The following is a 21090-nucleotide window of genomic DNA, read 5'->3' on the forward strand; positions in this document are numbered from 1 at the left end:
CACCTACATGTAATTTGGAGGGCAACTTGCGGAAAGCTTAAGATAAAAAAATTCCAGAGCCGAACGCCCGGAACACCGATACCTTTAATTGTGATCCATTGGCGGGTTGAAATTCAACCCTAGTGCAGGCAGTCCTGACCGCTTTTCATACTTACGGCCCTTGCAGCATCTCCATGGTCACGTGATCCGAATTCTCGGACGCTTGGCAACTGACTTGTACTTAAGACGGTTCACGTGATCACCTGTTTCCCACTTTCTGGCAGACCAAGGCATCGGGGACGCCACATTTACTTAACAACCAGGTTACTAGCTTTAACGGCAGTGCTTACTTAAGCACCAGGGTCAAGCCAGGTCATAAAACGGGGCAAACCTCACTGAACAACTGTTTTGCTAAGCCATAACAAAAAAAAAAAATTGGGGCTCCATTGTGGTTGTAAGTCGGGGACTGGCTGTGTACGTTTTTCACCCTGTGCCTAGCCAGCAAGGAGACAAATCCAGAGCGGGTGTGGGCAAATCTCACTCTGTAGAAAGAGGCCTCCACTGCAGCTGGTTAAAGCCTGAGCATTAGGATGTAATCCTGTGCTCTAAGTCTTTTCTCACCTGTTCTGAACCCAGGGCACGGGGCGGGCGGCACAGGAATCGAGCACGGACTCTGTAATGTGCTTAACAGCGCCTGAAGGAGGGATCATTACGGGAATTCAAGGATTAATCAACGCTACTTTGAACTTTTGGTTCTTTGGCCTAAACTCTGTGGAAAAACCTTGGTGGAACCCCATATTTAGCTGTGACCGGTTTCCTTCCTCCCTCCTTCTTCTTTCTCTCCCACCTTCCTCCTTTCCCTCCCTCCTCCTTCGTCCCTTCTGCTTTCCTTTCTTCTTTCCTCCCTCCTTCCTTTTTCTTTCTTCCCTCCCTCCCTCCTTCCTTTCTTCTTCCTCCTTTGTCCCTCCTCCTTTCCTTCTTCTCTCCCTTTTTCTTTCTTCCCTCCCTCCCTTCTTCTTCCTTCCCTCCCTCCTCCTTCCCTCCCTCCCACCTTCTCTTCCTCCTCCATCGTCCCTCTTGCTTTCCTTCCTTCTTCACTCCCTCCTTCCTTTTTTTCTTCCCTCCCTCCTTCCTTTCTTCCTCCTCTCCCTCTTTGCCCCTCCTCCTTTCCTTCCTTCTTCCATCCCTTTTTCTTTCCTTCCTCCCTTCCTCTTCCTTCCCTCCTCCTTTCTTTCTTCCCTCCCACCTTCTTCTCTCCCTCCTCCTTTGTCCCTCCTTCTTCCCTCCCTCCTTCCTTTTTCTTTCTTTCAACTCTCCAACCTTTCTTCTTCCGTCTCTCCTCCTCCTTCCCTCCCTCCCTCCTCTTTCTTCCCTCCCTTTTTTTCCTCCCTCCCTCTTTCCCTACTAGGGTAGTTCTTGGTGTACAACAGTTCATTCAAAGTTATAACGGCACTGAAAAAAAGTGACTTTTCACCGTTTTTCACACTGACCACCGTTGCAGCCATCCTCAGGGTCAAGGGATCAAAATCCAGACCTTCCGCAACTGACTTGTATTTACGACCATTATCGTGTCCCGGGGAGGGGGGGTCACGTGACCGTCTTTTGCGACTTTCTGACAAGCAGAAAGCCAACGCGACGGGTTACTAATTCAACAACTGCAGCTTAACAAGTGTGGCAAGAAAGATCTAAAAATGGAGCAAAATTAACTTAACCAAGAACTCGCTTAGGAATCCCTTCCCCCCCCCAAAAAAAAATTGGGGCTGAATTCTACTCCTAAGTCAAGGGTAGGCAACCTTGGCTCTTTTCTAACTCATGGACTTCAATTCCCAGAATTCCTGAGCCAGCATGGGGGGAACTATGGCCCCTTCATGACTTGAGGACTTCAACTCCCAGAATTCCTGAGCCAGCATGAGGGAAATATGGCCATGACTCGTGGACTTCAACTCCCAGAATTCCTCAGTAAGCCATGCTGAGGGGAAAGGGAGAAGTTTCCAAGGTGAGCCAATTGACTAATGGCGAATTTGTCAATGCCAATGGTGTTCAAGTGGTGCTCCAGTTGTTTTGGGATTGCACCCAAGGCGCCTATGACTATTGGTACTACCCTTGCTTGCCTTTGCCACAGTCTTTCTATTTCTATTTGTAGGTCTTTGTATTTTGTTATCTTCTCCAGTTCTTTCTCGTCTATTCTGCTGTCTCCAGGCACTGTCCATGTCCACTATCCAGACTTTTTTGTCTTTTTTATCGACAATTGTTAAGTCCGGGGTGTTATGTGGCAGGTGCTTGTCTGTTTGAATTCTGAAGTCCCAGAGCAGTTTAATTTTATCATTTTCTATGACTTTCTCTATTTTGTCTATTCCACCTTTATTGTTGTTGTTATTATTATTAGTCGTTGAGGCCACTTGGAGCCTTTTAATCTATGTCCCCAGGGTCACCTAAGTAGTGCAAACAGTAGTGTTTTGTAGTGAGTAGTGACCTTGAGGGCACAGGTAGCTTCAATGACTCTCTAAAAGAAGGCAAATGACCAGCTGTCTGCAAGGAGTATAAATCATCCCTTTCCCCCACCATCCAGTCAGAGCTGAAGAAGCTCCTTAGATGAGAAGCGAAACATCTTTAAAGGAAAAACAAGAAAGTCCAGTTGTCTCTTGAAAAAGCACCTTTGGGACAAACGTGAGCTCTATGCCGGAGAATCTGCGTAGATGTTTTGCCAAGGGGAATCCGTGTTCCCCACCACGAAGACCCACTACTAAAGCCAGTTGTGAAGTTTTATTTTAGATCCACCCCATGCATTTCCTCACAAGTACAGGTTAAGTCCTCGACTTACGACAGTTCGTGTAATGACCGCTCAAAGTTACAACCACATCGGAAAAAGGGAACTTAGGACCGTTTCCCGCGCTTATGACCGCTGCAGCGACCCCCTGGTCACGTCACTTACATTCGGATGCTTGACAACTGGTTCCTATTTATGACGGTTGCAGCGTCCCGGGATCACGTAATCACCTTTTGCGACAAGCAGAATCAATGGGGGGGGGGAGCCAGAGTCACTTAACAAGCGTGTTGCCAATTTAACAACTGCGGCGGTTGTGGGTGGAGAAAAGTCGTGCAATGGGGCGAAACTTCCAGCTGACCATTTTCTCACTTAGCAACATCAATTCTGGGCTCAGCGGCGGTCGTTAAATTGAGGACCCCTCCCGTTAAGAAAATGGCTAATTTGGGAGGGAACTATCAACTTTCAGACCCCCAGGAAGAGTCCAGAGAGAAACTTCATCTCCCGAAGGTTGAGAAAAAAAAATCCCTCTAAAATAGGTTGTGCTATTTTGGGTACAATGCGCTCAACTTGGCAAAGCAGGTAGGAGAGAATAAAAGCTAGAGATGCAGAATGTGCAAGCAAGGGGGGGGGGGAAACACCCCCCACCCCAACAGCTTACCTGAATTCGTCCACAGCTTCCCACGCAACAGGTCTGAAATCCCACAATACCATCCAGGGTTTTTTGGTGGGGGAACAAAAAAAGCAGAACGAGTCGCAACGGCTGGAGGCTTCCAAGGAACGCAACGTTACGGGCAGACTACTCTAAGCCTTCTATGATCACCTTTCCTTCCTGCTAAGCTGGTTTGCTCATTTCCTTAGAAGACGCTGCCTCCTCCTCCTCCTCCTTCTCCTTTCTACCTTTCCTTTCCGCGCGGGGGAGAGAGACAAGCCCAAAACCTGTTCGGTGCGTGACACGAGGACCGACAAGAACGTGCCTGCGTGTGCGTGCAAACTCTCCAAAGCTTTCGACACTTCTTTGAAGGAGCAGCCAGAGGCAAACACGGGCTCCCTCCAGAAAGGATGGGCGCGCCGGGCACCGTCAGCGAACAACTTCCTTTTCCACCCTGAAAGGATCACGCTGAGAGAAAGAGATGTCCACGGATAAGAAAGCTAATAAATCAAAGAGGTACGGATCAAAGAGAATTTCTGTGGCTCAGGGTTGGCATGAGAGTTCCTGGTGGTCTCTGAGCTTGCTTGTTTTCTCGCAGACATTTCGTGACCTAAAAACTTAGGGAACATCATCGGTGCTAGCTAATCATCAGACTAGCACTGATGATGTTCCCTAGTTGGGTCGTGAAACGCCTGCGAGAAAACAAGGAAGCTCTGAGAGCACCAAAGACCCCACAATCCTCCTCCTTCTCCCTGCAAACTTCACTCTCTTCCAGCACTGAGGATGTTCCCTAGTTGGGTCATGAAACGTCAGCAACAAGCAAGCTCAGACAGCAGCGAAGACTCCACAGACCTCCTCTTTCCTGCAAATCCCACTCCCTTCCAGCACTGATGTTGTTCCCTAGCTGGGTCATGAAACGCCTGCGAGAAAACAAGCAAGCTCAGAGACCACCAAAGACCCCACAATCCTCCTCTTCCCTGCAAACCTCACTCCCTTCCAGCACTGAGGATGTTCCCTAGTTGGCTCATGAAACGTCAGCAAGAAAATAAGCAAGCTCAGAGAGCACCCAGGACCCCTCAAATCAAAGAGGCTTTAGCCAACCCACGTGAGAAGCTGGCTGACCCAGGGCACCATGAGGCACAACGACCAGGATGGTTCTTGAAGGATTTCCTGGCTGAGGAATTCTGGGAGTTGAAGTCCACAAGTCATAAAAGGGCCAGGTTTGGTCTACCTCAACAGAACCGGGTCGAAACTCTAAGACGTCTTGCATGTGAAGTTTGTGGCACACCTTTCAATTTAGGCTTATTTTTTAAAAAAAATTTATATTTTACCATCCTGCCTTCATTATTTTCATCAGCAACCGGAGGCAGAGAACGTTCCTAACACTCCTTCCTCCATCCGTTTTCCCCACAACGACAACCCTGTGAGGTGAGTTGGGTTGAGAGTGACTGGCCAAAATCACCCAGCTGGCTTTCATGCCTAAAAGGCAAAGCTAGAATTCACAGTTGCCTGGTGATTGGCTAAAAATTCAACCAGTTTTCACGCCTAAGGGAAGACTAGAACTCACAGTCGGGGAGTGACTGGCCCAAAAGTCATCCACCTTAAGGTGAGACTAGAATTCACGATCTCCCAGTTTCCAGCCTAGACCAAACTAGCTTTTACCGACAGAAAAGTTGGAAACAACTGCACCACTAGCTGCACGGAAAGGCATCCACAACAGCTGTGCAAAGCTTATTAACCACGTCAACATGCAGGCAATAGGCTGTAATCAACCTCTTCAATTTCCTTCCTTTAATCCCAAACTTTAAAACGTCTTGTAGATCTGCAAGAACCGAGCCAAAATCAGAAGAGCAAAGGATCCAAGAAAGAGGAAAAAGCACCAAGAGAGAGAGCAAAACCTCGCTTCTACCCACGCGAAACACAGCAAGCAGGAATCGATCGGGTAAAAATAATAAATAAAACCTCTCAAAATCCAGCGTGCTAAACATCTGGGCCAGCTCCTATTTCCCCTTCCTTGGTTTTTACCTTTTGCATGAAGAAAACAACTTCCTGCTTGGCCCAGCGCCTTTTGCAGCCAGCTTTTCAGCTGTTCCCTGGCTGGATTCCCCTCCCGAGAAGCTAAGCCGCTGGTGTGATCTGCTCAAAAGCTCGTTCTGCAATGCTTACCTTCGGCCGGGTCACAGGCTGCTAAGCGCTATGTGGCCGGGGCCCCAAAATAGAACATAAGCGTGTAAATAAATGCAGAAGAGGGCAGGTTTTTGGCTGCCCCATGAAGCAAAGGGGACGCACAAGGAAGTTGTTGTAACTGTATGCCACATACTGAATTGCAAACCAGCTGTACCCAGTTTAGCTTAGAGGGTCCTTTACAAAACTGAAGAAGTGTCACCTTGTAGGGGAGGAAAGAAAGAAAGAAAGAAAGAAAGAAAGAAAGAAAGAAAGAAAGAAAGAAAGACAGAAAGAATGGAAGGAAGAGAAAGGAAAGAAAGAAAAAGAAAGAGGGGAAGGAAGAAAGAAAGAGAGAAAAGAATAGAAGGAAAAAAGGAAAGAAGGAAAGAAAAAAGAGAAAGGAAAGAAAGAGAGAGAAAGAAAAAGAATGGAAGGAAAGGAGAAGGAAAAGAAGGAAAGAAAAGAGAAAGAAAGAATGGAAGGAAGAGAGAAAGGAAAGAAAGAAAAAGAAAGGGGAAGGAAGGAAGAAAGAGAAAGAAAAGGAAGGAATGAAGGAAGGAAGGAAGGAAGGAAGGAAGGAAGGAAGGAAGGAAGGAAGGAAGGAAGGAAAGATTTAATAAGACAGATTCCCAAACTTTCTTGGTGAGGTCATCCTCAATGTCTCAGCCATTTTTTTTTGTGGCACTCCTAGTGTCACAAACATTGCACTGTGGTACCCCTGGAATAGTTAAGACTATCATGTTTATTATTTAGTAATAAAATAAACCATGGGATGCTGCCATGCAGTTTGGGAACTGCAGATAATGATGAAATTTAGTCCTATCAACAGCCCAATTCAGCAATCAAATAACTGAAAATAGAGCAATCGTCCCATTTGGTCCATCCAAAGCCCCAGAAAGCAGAAGCCACGGATGGAAACTGGTCAAAGAGAGAAGCAACCTAAAACTAAGGAGAAATTTCCTGACCGTGAGGACAATTAACCAGTGGAACAACCTGCCTCCAGATGCGGTGAATGCTCCAACACTGGAAGCTTTTAAGAAGAGACTGGACAGCCATTTGTCTGAAATGGTATAGGGTTTCCTGCCTGAGCAGGGGGTTGGACTAGAAGACCTCCAAGGTCCCTTCCACCTTTGTTATTCTATATTCTCTATGGACACAGAATTGGTTGTATGCCATTTCTTTCAAAGCCCACCAGCTGTTTAATGCCAGTTTTCCCCCAAGGATGGATTCCTGTTCCCCTAGCACAGAGGGAATATTAAATGGATAAATGCAAACAGCCATTTTAAATCCTAAATACTTATATTCAGCTTATAATGTGAGCTATGCAAACTTTGGGCCCTCAAGGAACTTACAACAGCCTGTTTAGTGACCATTTGAAGTTACAACAGCCTTGAAAAACGCAACTTATGATCGTTTTTCACAATTACAATCTTTGCAGCATTCACTTAACAACCTGCTACTAACTTAACAACTGCAGTGATTCGCTAACGGTTGCAAAAGAGGTCGTAAAATGGGGCAAAACTCACTTAACAAATGTCTCACTTAATGACAAGAAATGTCGGGCTGAATTGTGGCTGTTAAGTCGAAGACTACCTGTATTTATATGTCACATCTCCCTCACAGAGCGACTCTGGGGTGTGTAAAAATAGAGCAAAATAACAAATCTCACGTCTCTTGGGACGTTAGGGTGTTTACACAAGTGTGCCTCAGCACCTACACAAAGCTAAAATAAGGTTGTTAACGTTTCTGTCTGATTCATACCACATTGGGGAGGATCACTGACTTTGCTTATAGCTCTCCGGCCTACCAAAACCCAGCCTAGATTTATATGATGCATTTGTTCACGCGGCATGTTGTCTGGGTTCACACAATATTCTTGTGAGTTAACAAAATGGCTATATTCAGAAATTAAACGATGCCTAAATGAAGCCTTAGACGCTTTAACAAGGGGGACTAGGCCAGCATTTCAAAACCTTAGCAATATTATGAGGGATGGACTTCAACTCCCAGAATTCCTTAGCCAAGCATAACTGACTGGGGAATTCTGGGAGTTGAAGTCTACCTATCATAACCTTACTAAGGGCTGAGAAACAACTAGCCCAGATAAGATAACAGTTGTGACTTCCACCAAATGCTGTGGACACAACTTTATCTCCGTTTCGATTCCATCTGGCACGCTGCACAAATCCAGCACCCAAGTTGTGAAGCGGAATGTACAAACCACATCACGCACTTAAACAGAACCAAAACCAACCATTTGGGGCCTTAAGGCAGCACATTATCCCCCCAACTCAAGTCTACTTTGGGCCAAGTGGGTCCCGTCAGAAGACCATGTTTTTTTGGCCCGCTGCCTTCTCTTTTTACACAACTGGCCTTATAAACTGACACTTGGGAAGCTGCTTTCTTTGCGAGTCTCCGGAATGACCGTTCTCCTTGACCTTTATTACATAAACCTCTATGAATCTCAGATTACCTCTCTTGAGCTGCTGGCCATTATCTGGAGATAAGGACACCAGCATTATCTGGGAATATCTTTGCTCTTCCGAGATGCTGGGTGGTGGGTTTTTTTTTTTTTCTTCAAAAGCTCCAAACTTGCACAAATGCTCGGTTCTGTTTCGGTGACGCTTTAAACCGCAGATCCAGAGAGAAAGCTAGCTTGCCGAGAAGGACAGGCATCATCTACTTAGATGGACGAAAAGCAGCTCTCCTTGTCTTCTGCTCTATTTATAACCCCAAAATCACATTACACAGGGCTGCTTGACCTGCAGTGAGGATGCAGCTTCTGAGGTTGCTTTGAAAGCAGCTGAGGTTGCTTTGAAAGACATATCCTGTGCAACGTTGTTTTTTTTTGGGGGGGGGGGCTGTTTTTCTGGCTGTTCTGTTTTCTCACGGCCAACTGTCCTGCACCTGCTTTTTGTTTTCAAGACACAAACCACACCAAGCAATAGTTGGATATGTGTGTGTGTGTGTGTGTGTGTGTGTGTGTGTGTGTGTAGATTATTCCCACTCTGCAAGTGATTCACACCAAGACTCGAGAACCGAAAGCCGTTCAGTAGGAATAATAATAATAATAATAATAATAATAATAATAATAGAACTAAGGAGAAACTTCCTGACAGTGAGAACAATTAACCAATGGAACAACCTGCCTCCAGAAGTGGTGAATGCTCCAACATTGGAAGTTTTTAAGAAGGGACTGCACAGCCATTTGTCCAAAATGGTATAGGGTTTCCTGCCTGAGCAGGGGGTTGGATTAGATGACCTCCAAGGTCCCTTCCAACATAATAATAATAATAATAATAATGATGATGTTGGAAGCGACCTTGGAGGTCATCGAGTCCAACCCCCTGCTCAGGCAGGGGGTTAGTCTGAGCAGCAGCTACAGATAGTCAACTTACAACAATTAATTTAGTGACTGGTTCAGAGTTACAACGGCACTGGAAAAAAAAAGGACTTATGGCCATTTTTACACTCATCTACCGTTGTAGCATCCCCAGTGATCAAAATTCAAACGGTGGGCAACTGGTTCATATATTTATGACGGTTGCAATATCCCGGGGTCGCATGATCAAAATTCAGAGGCTTGGCCACTGACTCGTATTTATGATGGTCGCTGTGTCCCGGGGTGGGATCACGTGATCCCCATTTGTGACCTTTTGACATGCCAAGTCAATGGGGAATCCAGATTCACTTAAGAACCGTGTTACTAACGACCAATGCAAGGATTCACTTAACTGTGGCAAAAAAGGTCGTAAAATGGGACAAACTCACGTTTCACTTAGCGACATAAATATTGGGATCAATTGTGGTCGTAACTACAGGGGCCACTCTTAATGATCACCAGGACTCTCCAAACTGGGTAACTTTAAGACTTGTGGACTTCAACTCCCAGAATTCCTCAGCCAGCCCTGGTCATGTATGCTTCAAGTAAGAACTCACAATTGACATAATTGTGAAAGTGATTCTAGCTGTTCACAATATTCGGCACATCAGGTGCCATCAAGTTTAAAAGTAATACAGATAGTCCTTGCCTTACAACAGTTTGTTAATGACCGTTTGAAGTTAAAAGGGCACTCGAAAACTGACTTATGACCATTTTTCGCACTTACGTCCACTGCAGCATCGCAGCAAAATTCAGAGGCTTGGACACTGACTCGTATTTATGACGGTCACAGTGTCCCGGGGTCATGTGATCCTCTTTTGTGACCTTCTGACAAGCAAAGTCAATGGGGGAAACCGGATTCACTTAACATCAGGATTACTAACTTAATAGCTGCGGTGATTCACTTAACGACTGTGGCAAGGAAGGTCGTAAAATGGGGCAAATTAACATATGTCTCACTTAGCAACAGAAATTCTGGGCTCAACTTGAGGTCATAAGTCGAGGACTCCCTGTAGTGTTTTTGGACAATTTGGATGTTCACATAGGTTCCATCCACAATAGGATTTGGGTCTAAATCCAAATCTATTCTATGACTGGCTTCACATTATCCCAAGAACCGAGAATCATAGTGTCAACATCCAGTTTGAGAATCCAAATAAAACTCCTGATTAATTCCGTCTCTGAAAATCCTACTGTTTATTGGATACACTGCAATGTTACGGTAAAGCAAAACTAACGCGTAGACTTAATCAATTATTTCTCCAGCCAAACCCCCAACATCTTACGTCGTCGTCCATATAAACAAGTTCACTTTGTTATGGGAACCGTCTGCTTCAAATCCACACCTGTTCTGGTGTCCTTGAAAACGCTTCAGACTCTTGCAGTCTTCAGCTGAATTGTAGAAGTTTCGTTTCTTCATCCAACCCATCTGAAAGTTAACACCTTCCCCCACTTAATCTAAAGGCAAACTGAAAGAGGCACATAGCTGCCGAAGTTTCATCCCTGACATAGAGCTAGAAGGGACCTTGGAGGTCTTCTAGTCCAACCCTTGCTCAAGGCAGGAGTCCTTATACAATGCTGGACATTCTTGTGTAAATTTAACTCGGCACAGCCTCAACTGAAGGATCTCTTCCACATGTCCTCCGATGCCTGCCAGACCCAAACCCTTTGCACTCACCTCCCTTTTGGGGAACATCATTTCTCCAGTCTGAACAACCATGGGGCGTACACAAACACACTAATACCACACCAGTTCAGCTACATGAAGACGCTTCAATCATCAGGTAGACAACATTATTGTTGTTAGTTGCAAAGTCGTGTCCGACCCATCGTGACCCCATGGACAACGTTCCTCCAGGCCTTCCTGTCCTCGTAGACAACATTAGAAGACATATAGCCAAAGCAGCATGTGTAGCATTATAAAAGGCCATCAGGAATTTGGCAAAACAACAAGGAGTGCCTACTTTGTGACTTACAGATAGGCCTCGATTTATGACGATAATCGGGTCCAGAATTTCCAGGGCTAAGCAAGACAGTGTTTAAGCAAATCGTGCTCAATTCTACGACCTTTCCTGTCACAGTCATTAAGCAAACTGCAGCATTTGTTAAGTGAGTCATGACGTCGCTAAGCAAATCTTCCTCTTCCCATTGATACTGGTTACTGCAAAGGAAGGTCGCTAATGACGATCACGTGTCCCTGTAAATGATGCCGGTTACCAAGTGCCCAAATTTTGACTGTAGGGATGCTGCGATGGTCTTAAGTGTGAGGACCACTCCTAAGTCACTGATTTCAGGGGACTTGCAACTTCTAACGGTCGCTAAAGGAATGGTCGTTAAGTCGAGAACTGCTGTAGCAGGGAAGAAGATTCTGCAGTCATGCCACCACCTCAGTGTCCAAGTGTTTATCCCGAAGAGCTGGGAAAACATTCTCGGATCCAGCCTCTTCCTGGCTCCTCCGAAGAGCAAAGCAGGTGCGGCTGAGAACTGAACTTTTGGCTGAGGGATTTTGGACAAATTTGAATGCAGGTGAGAGAGAAGAAGTGGTGCCAATATAAAAATCCTCGGGGATCAAAGTCCCAAAAGAGGAAAAGGGGGAAGGCTGGGGCTGCCCCATGTTTGCATGCAGAGGACAGCGGCTTGGAAGACATTTCTAGTCATGCCCAGCACAACACAAGAGATGACTGTGTTGCACAGCAAAGGGTGTGGGACTATACAAATTTTGTCTTCTCCAGAACATCTATTTGGCCTTTCTCTCTCTCTCTCTCTCTCTTTGATATGTGTCTACTATCATTTATCAATCTCTATTATCTATAGTCATCTCTCTCATACACATTTGTTATCATCTATCAATCTCTTTATCTTGGTCGCTCAACAGCGAGACCCTGGTGAAGCGGGCACAGCAGTACCTACATTGTCTGCGTCGCATGAGAAAAGCACATCTTCCTTCCTCCGTCCTTACCACTTTCTACAGAGGGACGATGGATTGCATCACAGTCTGGTTTGGAAGCATCACCGCTTCGGACAGGAAGATGTTGCAGAGAGTGGTGAGGACGGCAGAAAAGATTATTGGCAGTTCCCTCCCTCCCTTCCATCCAGGACATGGCATATAAGCGATGCTTGAGCAGGGCCCGCAAGATACTCTGGGACACTACACACCCTCTTCACGATCTGTTTTCCTTGTTGCCTTCTGGGAGGAGGGGGGCTCCGTGGTACCCGAAGTAGAACATCCAGATTCAGTCCCAGTTTTGTTCCATACAGTATTAGCCTTGTGAACTCTCAAGCTTCCTCCTTCCATTATGTATTCAAGATGGACAGTGATTAATATTTATACGTTACTTATATGTAAGGGTGTAGGTCTATGCATATATTATATATAGTATGTTTTAAATGTGTTATGTATGTGTACACTAGATTTCATTTTAATAGAATAAGGAATAGAAGAGAATAAAATAGAATAGAATAGAGATGGAAGGGGCTTTGGAGGTCTTCTAGTCCAGCCCCCTGCTCAAGCAGGAGGACTATACCATCTCAGACAGGTGATTGTCCAGTCTTTTCTTACAGATCTCCATTGATGGAGCGCCCATGATTTCTAGAGGCAAGCTGTTCCACTGGTTGATTGTCCTCACTGTCAGGAAGTTTCTCCTTAATTCCAGGTTGCTTCTCTCCTTGATCAGCTTCCAACCATTGTTTCTCGTCCTTCCCTCTCGTGCTCTGGTGAATTGTGGATTACCTGCATTTCACCCTTGGCAGGTACCTGTCCAGACAGGAGCTGTCAGCTGATGTAAAGTTGCTTTTCATCCTTCCCAGGCAGAGCTCTGAAATGAAGACACCCACCCCTTCCTTTCCGGCACAGCGTGGCAGTTTCTTCCCGGCTTTCCGACAGGATTAGGAGAGCTTTGCAATTGAGGACAACCGCCTGCGATGGACACCTGAGAGCTGCTAAATCTTTAGGTCCAGATCACGTGGCTGATCTCTGCAGCCGCAGTGTGTCCCCCGGGAATAAACAGGATTTGCTTTAAGGGAGATCCGGAGAGCTGCTTTGCACCGTGAGCTCCGGGGCACCTTGTGGCTTTCAAATCTGCCATCCAAGTCAGCCCGAGAGATTAGACCTGTGGGGAACAGACAGGGCCAGGAAGCGAGCTGCTAAAACTCGGTGCTTAATCTGCAACAGCCACTGTCAAGCCTTTTCTCATCCTTCCCTCCTGCCATATCACAATGCAGTAACACAGTAGTATGACCGTAGCAATGCAAAGAAGAGCAACTAAGATGATTAAAGGCCCGTAGACGAAAACATATGAAGAACGGTTGCAGGAATTGGGTCCAGAGAAAAGAAGGACTAGGGGCGAGACGATAGCAGTCTCCTAGTATTTGTGAGGCTGCCACGAGGAGGAGGGGCTCAATTTATTTTCCAAAGCACCAGATGGATGGAAATTAATCAAGGAGAAACAATGCATGGAAACTAATCAAGGAGAAACAACGGAGGGAAACTAATCAAGGAGAGAAGCAACCTGGAATTAAGGAGAAACTTCCTAACAGTGAGGACAATTAACCAATGGAACAGAAGTTGCCGTCAGATGTTGTGGGTGCTCCATCGCTGGAGGCTTTTAAGAGACTGGACAGCCACCTGTCGGAAATGCTATAGGGTCTCCTGCTTGAACTGGGGGCTGGACTAGAAGACCTCCAAGGTCCCTTCCAGCTCTATTCTGATTTCGATTCAATGTGCTATTTGGTAGCTCACAACTTTGCAAACCCAGGTTCAAAGTTTGCATCCACCTGGGAAACAAAAGGCCTTGAATCCTGAACAGCAAGAAATGCTGTTATTAATAATGGACAATATTTGTAGATCAGGGCTGAAATGAAGGGTCCCTGAAGCTTGGTGGTTTTCTTGCAGACGTTTCATAACCCAAACTGGGTAACATCATGAATGCTAAAAGGTGCAAACCTCACTCCCTTCTAACACGGATGATATTATCTAGTTGGGTCATGAAATGTCTGCAAGGAAACCACCAAGCTCAGAGAGGAATAATGACTTCACAGTCGTTCTTCCTCCTTCTCCTCTCCACCAACCCTACCCCCTTCTAACACGGATGATATTACCTAGTTGGGTCATGAAACGTCTGCAAGAAAACCACCAAACTCAGAGAGGAATAATGACTTCAGAGTCATTCTTCCTCCTCCTCTTCACCAACCCTACTCCCTTCTAGCACTGATGGTGTTACCTAGTTGGGTCATGAAATGTCTGCAAGAAAACCACCAAGCTCCGAGGGCACCAAGGAACCCACAATGCTGTTATTATGATGGACGGTTAAGAGAGGGGTCTTCAGACTTGGCCCTTTTATGACTTGCGGACTTCAACTCCCAGAATTCTTCAGTCGCCCATTTTGATGAAACTGCGGGCTTGGATCCAGACCAGGGGTCTTCAAACTGGGCCCTTTTATGATTTGTGGACTTCAACTCCCAGAATTCCTCAGCCAGGCACGCTGGCTGAGGAATACTGGGAGTTGAAGTCCACAAGTCATAAAAGGGCCAAGTTTGAAGACCCCTGGCTTAAGGGAACTAGGTATTTCTAGCCTAATGAAGAAAAGGATTGGGGGGGGGGGGACACATGACAGCTGCTTTCTGGCACTTGAGGAGCAGTTGCTGGGGGGGGGAGGGGATCAACCTATTCTCCAAAACACCTGAATCCAGGACAAGAAGCATTGGATGGAAACTAATCAAGGAGAGAAGCAACCCTGGAACTAAGGAGAAATTTCCTGACAGTGTGAACCATTAACCAGTGGAAGAGAAGATGCCTTCAGAAGTTGTGGGTGCTCCATCACTGGAGATCTTCCAAAAAAAAAAAAAAAAAAAAGGCCTGGACAACCATTTGTCCAGGATAGTTTAAGGCAGTGTTTCTCAGCCTTGACAATTTTAAGGCACGTGGACTTCAACTCCCAGAATTCCACAGCCAGCAATGCTGGCTGTGGAATTCTGGGAGTTGAAGTCCACATGCCTTAAAATTGTCAAGGTTGAGAAACATTGGTTTAAGGATTTATGCCTTGGGCAGGGGACTGGACTAGAAGACCTCAAAAGTTCCCTTCCAGCCTTCTAATTCTATGATCTCTTATTTTCCTTTTTACAGCTAAAGCCTGGGTAGGAAGTCAACCCAGTCCATGCTATTTCCTGCTTTTGGTGCAGTTCCAAGGACTACCAGGAAGTTAATCATCTGACAGACAACGGCAGATGTCCACACGCCCTGGAAACGTCAGCAGCAGCAGCAGCACCACCTCACTACAAGTCTGTCTGGACTCTACACCAAGAAGACAAGCAGTACAGAGAGAAGACAAAAGGGTTTCCTGAGAAAGCTTCTTGGATCCGATCAAGCCTACTTGAGTGCCCAATCGACACATCCTGAAGACCTTCCTCTTGTGGCTGGGACATTAAGTGGGGTCAACCCCTTAGGAAGAGGCCTCAGAAAATCCCAGGAGTGGAGATTAGAATGGGGAAAAACATCCAGGAAGAAGGTCACGGGAGGCGGGCTGGACTCTGTTGACGTGACCATCAAGTCAACTTGAAGGAGACTTTGCTCTGCCTTGTAGAACCTTCTATTTAGAAGACTTCCTAGACCAGTGGTTCTCAACCTTTTTAATGCCGCGACCCCCAACCAGTCGTAAGTTGAGGACTACCCAACTGGTCATAAGTCGAGGACTTTCCCTGCCCGGGAGTGCTGCGCATGCGTGGTGCCGCCCCCTGCGTCGGCCAAGGTGTAGCTGGCAAGGGGCAGCGAGGGCGCAGGGCGACCACTGGCTGGGCCACCAGCTGGCCCAGCCCAAGGGAAGTAAGGCACCCGCCGGGCCCCACATGCGCCAGCAACCCTCCCTGCGCCCGCCAGCCTCTCACCTCCCACCCCTGGTCCTCTTTTACTTACATTTTTAGTAGTTGCTCAGCAGGGAGGGGTGGAAACTTCCAGACAGCTCGCCTTCTCTGCAGACAACTTGCAGCACCGTTTGCAGAATGGGACTTTTGGCGGGCTCAGCAGGGCAGAGACAGCCTGGACAATTCCTACTGGCTTTTGAAAGCCAATAGAATTAGACTCTATTCAAGAGAGTCTATTCTATTGGCTTTCAAAAGCAAATAGAATAAAAGGGAGGAGCACAGCTAAGGAAAAGGGGGGAAAAATGGAGGACTGTGTTGTTTGGCGACCCCCGTGAAATGGTCGTTCAACCCCAAATGGGGTCCCGACCCACAGGTTGAGAACTGCTGGACTAGAAGATCTCCAAGGTCCCTTCCAGCTCTTTTCTATTCTTCTTCTTTCTAGGACCACACAACCACCTACAGCTTGGCCATCATCACCAACAGTTTGAGAGGGGTAGATGTGGAAAACCATAGGACTTTTCCTCAAACCTAACAAACAGATGTTCCCACATAGACTGCTAAGTGTTGGGAAGCAGTAAGATTCCCAAACCAAGATTTAAGCCTCCAGAGAGAGCCCTGGTCCAAATCCCAGGCGCAGATAGTCCTTACGACCATTCGTTTAACGTTGGCACAAAATTATGACAACCTCAGAACAAGTGGCCTATGACTCTGCACTCACTCAACTTACAACCCGAGCAAATCACAATTGGAGCATTTGGCAACCAGTTCCCCTTCTGAGTCGTTAAAAGTGACCGGAGCGTCTTATACAAGTGGTTCTCAACTTGCAACTATTTGTTTAGCAAGTGTTTGAAGTTGCAACGGTGCTGGAAAAAGTGAGCGACAATCAGTCCTCAGCCTTACGACCTTCACAGCATCCCCATTCGCCGTGCCCTGAGGTCGTGGGATGCCAACTTGCGACCTTGTCTGCAAATTTCTTGCAACCAAGCCCCCTTACGATTGGAAAACCTGGAATCTGATTACAGGCAGTCCTTGACTTACGACAATTCATTTAGTGACCGTCTGAAAAGACAACAGCCCTGAAAAAAGGGACTTACGACCATTTTTCACACTCATCGACCGCTGTGGCATGCCTGGGGATCACGTGATCAAAATTCAGAGGCTTGGCCACTGACTTGTATTTATGATGGTTACAGCGTCATGTGTGTGTGGGTGTATTGTGATCCCCTTTTCTGACCTTCTGACGTGCCAACTCAATGGGGAATCCAGATTCACTTAAGAACCACATTACTAATTTAACAAATGCAACTGTCAACGCTGCTCACATCGGATGTTTTTGCTTTGACAACATATGGAGATGCAGCCATTTTCCTTTTTACGTTTTACTCTTAGAATTAGAGTTGGAATTAGATGATACTGGGGGGGGGGGAGGAGGAGGAATGTGCATGGGAGTTTAGTTAGACATAACAATATTGTAACTAGTGTGAGAATCAAAGTTATTAAAATAAGAGATGATAAGAATTGGCCAGGCTGGAGAACTGGACGGAAAAAACTGCATTTCAAACTAATTGGAGAATGTGATTTATGACTGTAAATTAGAGGAGGGAATTGTGCTTTGATACTATGTGCTCAGGGGAAGGGAATCCAGTTTTTGGCTTCGGCTATGTAAGTGACGATGCCATGCTTCTCGAATGAAGATCCTTGAAGGTAAACAATGCCTCGAAGTTCTTTGAGGAGTTTCATCCGTCAGAACCATGACAGGAACGATTCACTTACCAATTATGGCAAAAAGAGTTGTAAAATGGGACAAACAAATGTCTCCCTTAGCAACATAAACACTTGGATCGATTGCGGTCGTTAACTACAGGACTACCGTGACTGCTGTAAAAACTGTGGTAAAATTGGGTCTGACATGATGTACAACTGCTGTAAGGACCCACCCCACTTTGCATCTTAAGAAGACAGAACTCTTGGAATATTTCTTCCAACAGGCATCCTTTATTAAGAGAAAATGGTTGCAGGCATTCTAGACAGGACCTGGGGTCCAAGACCTACGGTTCAAGATTTTAAGGGGTCCCCAGCAGCCCCATCATCTTTCCAGCGACAATCCCAGGCGCTACATTTCCACCCCCTTTTTTCTCACTGCCGGCGGGAGACTTCAGAGAGGAGTAGATGAAAGCTAATGGCCCCACTGTTCTGCTTTAGTCCTTTTGGTGGTATCCACATTCAAGTCCTTTGAAGTTGTACCGAAGGAAGTGAGGGCCATAAAACCCCTTTGTTCACCCCCCTTCCCCTTCATCGTATGACAGAATCCAGAGAGGGCAGAAATGGGGTTTTCCATAGTCGATAACTAGAGATGAAATATAATTGGATTCTGACAACTGCAATGACTTAGGATGGAAACCGCAATCTCAATTGTGGGCCTAAGTCGAGAACTGTCTGTGTTCTCCAACCAAGCATGGGTATTTGTGAAAATTCTCGGATTTGTGACCCCCATATCTAAAGGCCCAGATTTGGGAAAGCTATTCTCCACTTCTCTTTTGCCAAAGGATCCCGTTTCCAATTCCTAAGACTTTTTCTCTCTTCCTGGGAACATGCCATGAATTTTCCTACTGGAAGATTGAACCAGGTTCAATTCTGGTTAAAGTTTACCTGCTTCTCATATTCTCTTCTCTTGCAAAGGCGAGCTAAAAAATGGGGGAGAAAGTTTTTGTTCAGCGTCAACCAGGATTCCACTTCGAAAACTACAGCCATCCAGAAAGAACAAAGTAGCCTACAAATAATCTTTGCAGGATCTCGATTGCAGGTGTGAGTTTTCCAGAACTAAGAAGAAAATTTTCCTACAACCAATTCATTTAGACCGGATGGAAAAAGATCAACACACCTTGATCGTAAGGTTTACTCTTCGTGCATTTATTAGCTGCCAAATCTGTCTGTTAAGGAAAGCTGGCACCGATTTATTATAAATGAACTTGTGAAATGGAAAGTTTTCTGCAGATAAATTAAGCATTTAGATTAAAAAAAAAAAACTTTACAGGGAGAAAAAGGCCAGTGGAATATTTTCCACTCTATCCTCCATGGATATTGCAGACAGCCGAGATAAACAGAGCAATGTTAGTAGGCAGTTAAGACCAGCGAGCTAAGATTTTTTTGATCAGATCCAAGAATGACAAAGCGATAAAACTCCAGTTTCAAGGTTGTTATTGTATGGGATCCAGCTCATCATATGGGCTGGACCACCCAATGCATTATAATAAGGTGTTATATACAATAAAGAAACTTGTTGAGACTCTGGAATGAGTGTAGAGAAGAGCAACTAAGATGATTAAAGGCCTGGAGACTAAAACATATGAAAAACGGTCAAACCGGTCAGTCCTAGAAGAGATCAACCTCGACTGCTCTTTAGAAGGCCAGATCCTGAAGTTGAAACTCAAGGACTTTGGCCACCGAATGAGAAGGAAGGACTCACTGGAGAAGAGACTAATGCTGGGAAAGATTGAGGGCAAGAGTAGAAGGGGACGACAGAGAATGAGGTGGCTGGATGGAGTCCCTGAAGTAGTAGGCGTGAGCTTAAATGGACTCCAGAAAATGATAGAGGACAGGAAGGCCTGGAGGAACATTGTCCATGGGGTCGCAATGGGTCGGACACGACTTTGCAACTAACAACTGAGGGAAGTTAGCCCCCCCCCCCAGAAGGAAATATTAAAAAGGAAAATATATTTTTCACCAAAAGGATTTTTTGAAAAGCAGAAACCAAACCTGGCCCCAAATTTGGAGCCAGGGAACTCAAGACAAAGAAACTTTTAAGAGTCATTAGCCCAGCCCCAGGGAAGCAGGAGATGACTTTTGGGATATAATAGGACTAACCCATTACCATCAAGTATACCATAGAGGCACACCTAAACTCAGGTCAGAATACGTGACACAGGAAATAGCCTCAAAGTTCACGCCACAGGAACAGGAAACTATTCCAAACAAAAGGCTAGAAGGGGGTATAAAAACCTACAACACCATGTGCTCAGCCCTTCTCTCCTCTGCTCTTTCCTGAAGAACCATCTTTCTGCTTCTTCAATAAACTGTAACCTTCTTCCCAAAGCAGTCGCCATGTTTGCTTATTTATTCCCGGCTTGGATGAACCAGGATGAAGACTTTACTTCTAACACAACAACAAAGTTTAATGAAGAGAATTGATTTTGCTTGTCATAAGATTACAAAATGGGATCACCTGACCATGGGACCCCGCAACAGTCATAAGCGTTCGGATTTTGATCCCTTGACCACGGGGATTCTTCAACGGTCCTAAGGGTGAAAAACGGTCCTAAGCCACTTTTTTTCCAGTATTGTAACTTTGAACAGTCACTAAACCAATGGTTTTAAGCGGAGGACCACCTGTAATATAATAGTTTTTTTTAAAAAGCAATAAAATACTTGGAATCCTGCATCTAGTTTTGGTTACCACGATGTAAAAAAGATGCTGAGACTCTAGAAAGAGTGCAGAGAAGAGCAACAACGATGATCAGGGGACTGGAGGCTAAAACATATAAGGAACGGTTGCTAGAATTGGGTATGTCTAGTTTAATGAAGAGAAGGACGAGGGGGGACATGATAGCAGTGTTCCAGTATCTCAGGGGCTGCTCCAAAGAAGAGGGAGTCAAGCTATTCTCCAAAGCACCTGAGAGCAGGACAAGAAGCAACGGATGGAGACTAATCAAGGAGAGAAGCAACCTAGAACTAAGGAGAAACTTCCTAACAGTGAGAACAATTAACCAATGGAACAACCTGCCTCCAGAAGCTGTAAATGCTCCAACACTGGAAGTTTTAAAGAAGAGATTAGACAGCCATTTGTCTGAAATGGTATAGGTTTCCTGCCTGAGCAGGAGGTTGGACTAGATGTAAAAAGGGACTAGACAAGGTCTCTTTTTACATTACTACTACTACTACTACTACTACTACTACTACTACTACTACTACTACTACTACTTGAGGCAGATTTTGCATGGAATCCAATGTGGTCATGAGAGGAGAAAACCTACCTCTCCCCATAAAACCAGAATTATTTCTGGATTATCTTACAATAGGCGATGCAGTGGGCACGTGTGGAGAGCCACAGAATTAAGAGAGCATCGTCATACATTGATTCGTGGGTTGTAGACGGTGAAATAAAAGACTTATTTTCCTTCCTCTGGTCTCCAGCATAAAAATAAACCACGCTAGCTAGAAATACCCCATCCTTATTTCTTTACTATTTACAGATTGCCAAAGACAGATTTCCCAATACCTCCACTGAGACTAGAT

The 21090-nt window shown here is 45.6% G+C and overlaps 1 protein-coding gene across 5 annotated transcripts in view; it reads right to left on the bottom strand.

Moving 5' to 3' along the window:
• PTP4A3 (protein tyrosine phosphatase 4A3) overlaps positions 1-21090 on the bottom strand; it is a 100353-nt gene that overhangs the window by 22556 nt on the left and 56707 nt on the right. Inside the window, exons 1-2 of one of the 5 annotated variants that reach the window (XM_039366828.1) lie at positions 5421-5521; positions 3405-3437 (exon numbers count right to left, since the gene is read on the bottom strand). The exons of 1 other annotated variant lie outside the window; for it this stretch is intronic. The gene's annotated coding sequence lies outside the window, so the exon portion shown is untranslated. 3 more of the 5 variants (XM_039366829.1, XM_039366826.1, XM_039366827.1) reach the window with 3 other exon arrangements.

Source organism: Crotalus tigris, unplaced genomic scaffold (assembly GCF_016545835.1).
Source record: "Crotalus tigris isolate CLP2741 ecotype Arizona unplaced genomic scaffold, ASM1654583v1 scf7180000020425.245734, whole genome shotgun sequence".
NCBI lineage: Eukaryota > Metazoa > Chordata > Lepidosauria > Squamata > Viperidae > Crotalus > Crotalus tigris.